Source organism: Oncorhynchus mykiss, chromosome Y, assembly GCF_013265735.2.
Source record: "Oncorhynchus mykiss isolate Arlee chromosome Y, USDA_OmykA_1.1, whole genome shotgun sequence".
Classification (NCBI taxonomy): Eukaryota; Metazoa; Chordata; class Actinopteri; order Salmoniformes; family Salmonidae; genus Oncorhynchus; species Oncorhynchus mykiss.
Genome location: NC_048593.1, coordinates 15,838,108 through 15,845,010, shown reverse-complemented (window position 1 = coordinate 15,845,010; position 6,903 = coordinate 15,838,108). Strand labels below are relative to the sequence as shown.

Sequence of the window (6,903 nt, the reverse complement as noted above, 5' to 3'; positions counted from 1 at the left end):
AGATTATAGTTCATTGTATATTGAATTCAGTAGAGCCAGAATCCTAACTATAAGGGCAAAGCATAGTAAAAATGGCAAAACTGTATACTGGGTGCTCAACTTCCTTTTTTTGGCATTATCTAGGTGTCATCTCATCTCTTAGATCCCGACACAAATTCAACACAGCACCACATTTCAAATGAGTGAGAGGTGATACTACTTCTGCTTTGAATCTTCTGTTTTCCATTTTTTTCTGTGCCAAAGCATCACTATTGCAGTTTTGTCAGCAAGGCGGCATAAGCGAAGACTGTTTTTGTTTTGTTATTTTCTAGATTTGAAGGAGTTTCTGATGTTGAAAGTAGGTTGCATACTGAAGCTGCAGATACAGTGTGTGTGTGTGTGTGTGTGTGTGTGTGTGTGTGTGTGTGTGTGTGTGTGTGTGTGTGTGTGTGTGTGTGTACTGTTGACAAATGGTCTCTATCGATCCCTACTGTCTTCAGGGTTTGAACCTGGTGGTATGTAAGGAATAATTGATTGAATCATATTTTATTAATCCCCTTTAAGAAATGAGTTTGTCACTAAGGAAAGACATTAAATATGTAAGAAAATACTACAAAGACGTACAGTATATTATCTACATAGAGGTTTTATCTACATAGAGGCTGGACATTTTAAGCATCTCCTCTTGCTCCTCCTTTTCTTCCTCTTCCCTATTCTCCCGTGCCTCTCCCTCCACGTGGTACCCCACCATCAGCTGGTACACCGTCATGCCCACCACCACACCAATGAAGGGGGCAAAGATGGGCACAAAGAACCAGTAGGAATAAGCTCTGTGGGAGACCAAGACAGAGACAAGATTGTATGTCTATGCAGAGTAAATAGTGAGAGCAGAGTATCTTTAATAACTTATGGTAAGATAAAACTTCCCATAAGACATGCTTTATTTAAGTCATTATTGGAAAGAAAGAAAACACAGAAAGCAAAAAACAGGAGAAAAACCCTAAGGAGACTCACGTGAAGACCTCGCTACCCCAGCCAGCCAGGGCAGTAAATATGCGTGGGCCCAGGTCTCTGGCAGGGTTGAAGCCCATGGACAGACCGATGACCAGCACCACAAAGCCCACCGTGAAGGCCTCCAATCCCCGGTGAATAGGGTTGTTGTAGGGGTCCACGATGGCCAGGATACACATGATCAGGGCAGCCATGCCTATCATCTGTAACACAGCCAGGCTCAGTTGTATATGGTTGTTGTGTGTTTTGTTGATTATATGTGCTTGTTGTTGTTATATACTATGGTTTCCATACAGGATATTAGTCCATATAACTTATTGTGATTCAGAGACTGTCCTAATATGGATGCACTAATATACTATAATATTGTGAATGTACCTGGTCAAAGAATCCATTAACCAGAGTGAGATGTTTGGAGGGATAGGTAGCAAAGATCCCAGCAGTGGCATTCTCCCCCTAAACGATCAGTGTTCCTTGGCCATAGTCCCACAATGCATCTGGAGAAACCATGGTAACATATAAGATACCACATTGTGTGTGGTACAGTACCATCTACAGTAGCTGTATAACCTTGAAACTCCCTTAGGGAGAAAATAACAGTTATTTAAGTCTAAACTTTGAAAGTCTTGAATGTGTTCAGTAGAACATGGCAACTAGAAAAACTGTTGTTGTTGTTGTTGTTTGGACATTTATCATCATAAAACATTTCCAAATTCCCCTCACCAGAATACATGCCAAATATGATCCCAGATCCCAGGAAGGCCCCCAGAGTCTGGAATAAGAAAAACACAGGGAACTTCCTCCAAGGTTCTCTCCCCAATATACAGAGAGGGAAGGTTACAGTTGGGTTCAGGTGGCCTCCTGTGATAAAGAACAATTTGGCAAATGGTGAATGGCCATTTCTCAGTTTCATTCTATTCCATTTTCTCTGAGTAAAAAACACCCAAGACCATCCCTCTTTAAACCAAGTCTCCTCCTGATTTTCTCTAAATGAGAGAAAACAACCCGAGCATATCAAGACCATAGATGATTCTCTTAAAACCTTTTCTCAGAGGGGAATAAAGGACCCGAGACTATCTGCCATTAATAGTAGACTCAGTAAATACCTGTTAGGATGGCAGGTCTCTGTGACACACAGTAAATTGGAGCGATGAAAAGGCCCCGAAAATGATCCCATGAAGCTACAGTAGATTTGCCCTTTAAAACCTTGAAGTAGAAAACCTAATGAACTGTTCAGACTGCGCATTCACGTAGGTGTCGGTCTCCCTCCTCTCACCTTGCGTTTGCAGCTTAAATTGCGGCATGGTAGGAGGTCCCTAATTATACAAGTCTTATTTTCACAGCTGCCATCTGTATTAGAGGGCGACAGCCTCATTATGAAGGCATTGAAGACGTGGGCACAAGTGAACTGCGGAACTCTCTGTGCTGCCTGCCTTTTGATTTGCTTTTATAGTGAATGAAGAAATAACTCAATTTGTAATTTCACACTTTCCTTTCATTCATGGACCCAATAACTTTGAAATTTGAGGGGCAAGCGAGTGTCATTCTTTGTTCCTCTGTATGCCTCTCGGATTTCCACTGTTTGCAGTTCTCTCTCTCTCTCTCTGTCTCCTGTCTCTAAATATTGCAGTTGAAATTACTGTTAGTTTACATTAGGTAGAATGTGTCTGTCACAATAGTTTAACTGATCACTCCCAATAGACTTGCTACTATTAGACAGTAATGTCTGGACTAATGAAAACTCTTATTTTCCTGACCTTTGATTTCAGAGGAAGTAAGAGCGATAATGTGCCCCCATCACCTGAGACCTGTCCGCTGACCAGTATACCCAATGTGGCAGCGAAACCAAAGGCAAAGTTGATGGTGAGGAACATTCCATGGGAGCCACCACTCAGCACCAGCTGGGCCACCTCACCACAGCTAAACATCTACAGGGAGAGGAGAGAGACATGTGAGATGAGAGAGACTCTGCATGGGTGACCAAAGCAATGTGAACATTGTAATGTGTTGTTGTGTTACATTTTGTTGATGTTTACACTGACCCCCCCCCCTCCCCATAAAGGAATAGACTATACAGTGCCTTGCGAAAGTATTCGGCCCCCTTGAACTTTGCGACCTTTTGCCACATTTCAGGCTTCAAACATAAAGATATAAAACTGTATTTTTTTGTGAAGAATCAACAACAAGTGGGACACAATCATGAAGTGGAACGACATTTATTGGATATTTCAAACTTTTTTAACAAATCAAAAACTGAAAAATTGGGCGTGTAAAATTATTCAGCCCCCTTAAGTTAATACTTTGTAGCGCCACCTTTTGCTGCGATTACAGCTGTAATTCGCTTGGGGTATGTCTCTATCAGTTTTGCACATCGAGAGACTGACATTTTTTCCCATTCCTCCTTGCAAAACAGCTCGAGCTCAGTGAGGTTGGATGGAGAGCATTTGTGAACAGCAGTTTTCAGTTCTTTCCACAGATTCTCGATTGGATTCAGGTCTGGACTTTGACTTGGTCATTCTAACACCTGGATATGTTTATTTTTGAACCATTCCATTGTAGATTTTGCTTTATGTTTTGAATCATTGTCTTGTTGGAAGACAAATCTCCGTCCCAGTCTCAGGTCTTTTGCAGACTCCATCAGGTTTTCTTCCAGAATGGTCCTGTATTTGGCTCCATCCATCTTCCCATCAGGATTCCAAAAATGCCTGTGGTCGAGCGGTGGTCCAGTACTTATTTCAAATGAGTTTTAAGACTTTAGGTCTGTATAGCGCTCAGATAAACAGACAGAGGGTAGAAAATAGGTCACCAATGATGGTAAACACCTCCAACCATTTGACCTGAGTCCCCTCTTTCTGTGCCACTAAGCTTACTACAGATCTTGCCTTGGGGTGTGGCTTACATTGACCCGAGAAGCCGTGCTTGTGTCGTTTTGAATGTGCTACGGAGCCCATGGGTGGTGTGTATGTGTGTTGATATGGGTTTGCTGCGGAGCCCAGGGGCCGTGGTGGTGTGCAGTGGGGGTCGCTGGTTGGCTGATTATCTGGCACAGGCATACAGTTGTAGTCAGAAGTTTACATACACCATAGCCAAATACATTTAAACTCAGTTTTTCACAATTCCTGAAATATAATCCTAGTAAAAATCCCCTGTCTTAGGTCAGTTAAGATCACCACTTTATTTTAAGAATGTGAAATGTCAGAATAATATTAGAGAGAACAATTTATTTCAGCTTTTATTTCTTTCATCACATTCCCAGTGGGTCAGAAGTTTACATACACTCAATTAGTATTTGGTAGCATTGCCTTTCAATTGCTTAACTTGGGTCAAACATTTCGGGTAGCCTTTCACAAGCTTCCCACAAAAAATTGGGTGAATTTGGGCCCATTCCTCCTGACAGAGCTGGTGTAACTGAATCAGGTTTGTAGGCCTCCTTGCTGGCACATGCTTTTTCAGTTCTGCCAACACATTTTCTATAGGATTGAAGTCAGGGCTTTGTGATGGCCACTCCAATGCCTTAACATTGTTGTTCTTAAGCCATTTTGCCACAACTTTGGAAGTAAGCTTGGGGTCGTTGTACATTTGGAAGACCCATTCACAACCAAGCTTTAACTTCCTGACTGATGTCTTGAGATGTTGCTTCAATATATCCACATCATTTTCCATCCTCATAATGCCATCTATTTTGTGAAGTGCACCAGTCCCTCCTGCAGCAATGACTCAAATGATGCCAATTAGCCTATCAGAAGCTTCTAAAGCCATGACATAATTTTCAGGAATTTTCCAAGCTGTTTAAAGGCACAGTCAACTTAGTGTATGTAAACTTCTGTCCCACTGGAATTGTGATACATTGAATTAGAAGTGAAATAATCTGTCTGTAAACAATTGTTGGAAAAATTACTTGTGTCTGGCACAAAGTAGATGTCCTAACCGACTTGCCAAAACTATAGTTTGTTGACAAGAAATTTGTGGAGTGGTTGAAAAATGAGTTTTAATGACTCCAACCTAAGTGTATGTAAAATACCGACTTCAACTGTATATTCAACCAAGCAGCATGGTGGATCATACTGAAACATACTTTGGTGCCGAGTTTCCATGGGAATATATAAAGCTTTCTATATGCATTTGATCAAGAGTGTGTTGTGGTAGGTGGGTTATGGTGTCTATTGAAGATCCTAGCTAGATATCTACCTGTGGAGCTTTCTTTAGAGCAGAGAAGACCTGCCTTCAGGCATCCACGGCCAGGGGAGTTGTGTTTGCCAGGGGGGCATAACGCTTCACTCAGTAGTGTGTCCAAACAGCGGATCAGACATAAGTTACACCTCTCACACTGCAGGCTAGGAAAATACCAGATGGCATGACCACCCCCTCTCGTATCTTCGCTCCAGCTACTGTTGTTGTGCTGTGTGGTGGTTACCATTGGAAATGGTTGATACCAGGTTGCTGTTTGTGTATTAATCTCACGTGCTTTATTTGGATTGAGTTGAATACCAATGAGGATGCTAGTGCCTTTCAGTTACCTACGTGAACGAGTTGGTTCCATGACAATTATCTTTCACCTTGGAGGGCAGTATACGATTCTATTCTATTCCGTAGGTTTGTCTCATATTGGCTAGGTTTTGAGTTCTCCCTACAGCGGTATGCATGTGAATATGTTTGTGCATTAATTATAGATCAATTTCTATATTTTACAAAACACAGTGAATCCGTGTAAATATGGAATGTAATATCAACAAGGAAGTATTAATAATTATCTGATGACTTCACTTTCTCTCAGAATTAATTACCTGGTTATATGGAAAACAATATTATTTAAATGTATTCATTTAAAGTAAAGGATGTTCATTTTCAGTGTAATTCTTTGACATGAAAAAAAATTCAATAAACAATCAATTGGGTTAATAACCTCCCTCATCTAGATTTTGGAGGACATTCTTTTCACACCCACAAGCTGTCAATCAGCTCCTACTTGTTGGATAGCTAATGATAGTAATGCACTGTGTTTCCTATTGACAGTCACACACTCATAACACTCTGAGGTCGATGTCTGATGACATCCCATTATATTAAATAAAAACCTGTGTGTTTATGCTAGAGACTTCCTGTTTTTTTTGCATGAGCTGCCTTTCAATCCACTGAATCTACTGATGTAGATCTCCGCTTCCCGAGATGGGTGTTTGTTAGACATGAGAGGATGCCGAAAAGTTCCCTTTCACAAAAACGTCTGTTAAGTCTTAACGTTTTGAGCTAGAAGCTATTTGGACGATCCAAAAATGAGACTCTCACGAACGCAGACATGATAGCTGTTTTGCTCTAAGACGCCCACAAGGTTAATAAGACTTGTCTGAAGGTAACCTGGTACTGGGCGGTAAAATGAATAGAAGTGAATAGGGGGTAGAATGTGCCAAAACTAAAGAGGTTAACTACAGGTCTCAGATATAGGAAAAACACTTCAAAGCATACTTCCTTCCCTATGACCATCTTAAAACAATTTCACATGTTAGCTTAGTAGATATCGCCCTCTAAAGGCTTAGACTCAAGAGAAGGGTTTTATTTACATAGGTAATGCTACTCTAGTGACGTGGAACAGTCCCCACTCACCATGAGAATCAGGGTTCCCAAGCACTCTGCCAGAGCCTGGCGTAGCAACATGTGGCGGATCTGAAAGGTCCTCACTAGCTTGTCCATAAGTGCCTTCTGTTTTCCCATGAAGCAGCTGTGACAGGGTCGTCCAGTGAGAACGGGGTCGGTGGCAGAGGCGCAGGGCTGACTAGGAATGTGTGTGAAGGAGGGCTGTGTGTCGACTCTAAGATCTCAGAAAAGGATCCCTGTTAAAAAATAAAAATAAAAAACACAGCTCTCCTGGATTTTGAACCCCTCCCTACACATCTCCACCCATATTTTCCCCCCTTCATT

The 6,903-nt window shown here is 41.5% G+C and overlaps 1 pseudogene; it reads right to left on the bottom strand.

Annotated features, from left to right (window-relative positions):
* Window positions 1–612: 612 nt before the first annotated feature.
* On the bottom strand, window positions 613–6,696 carry LOC110509331 (annotated as a pseudogene).
* Between the last annotated feature and the right edge of the window lie 207 nt (window positions 6,697–6,903).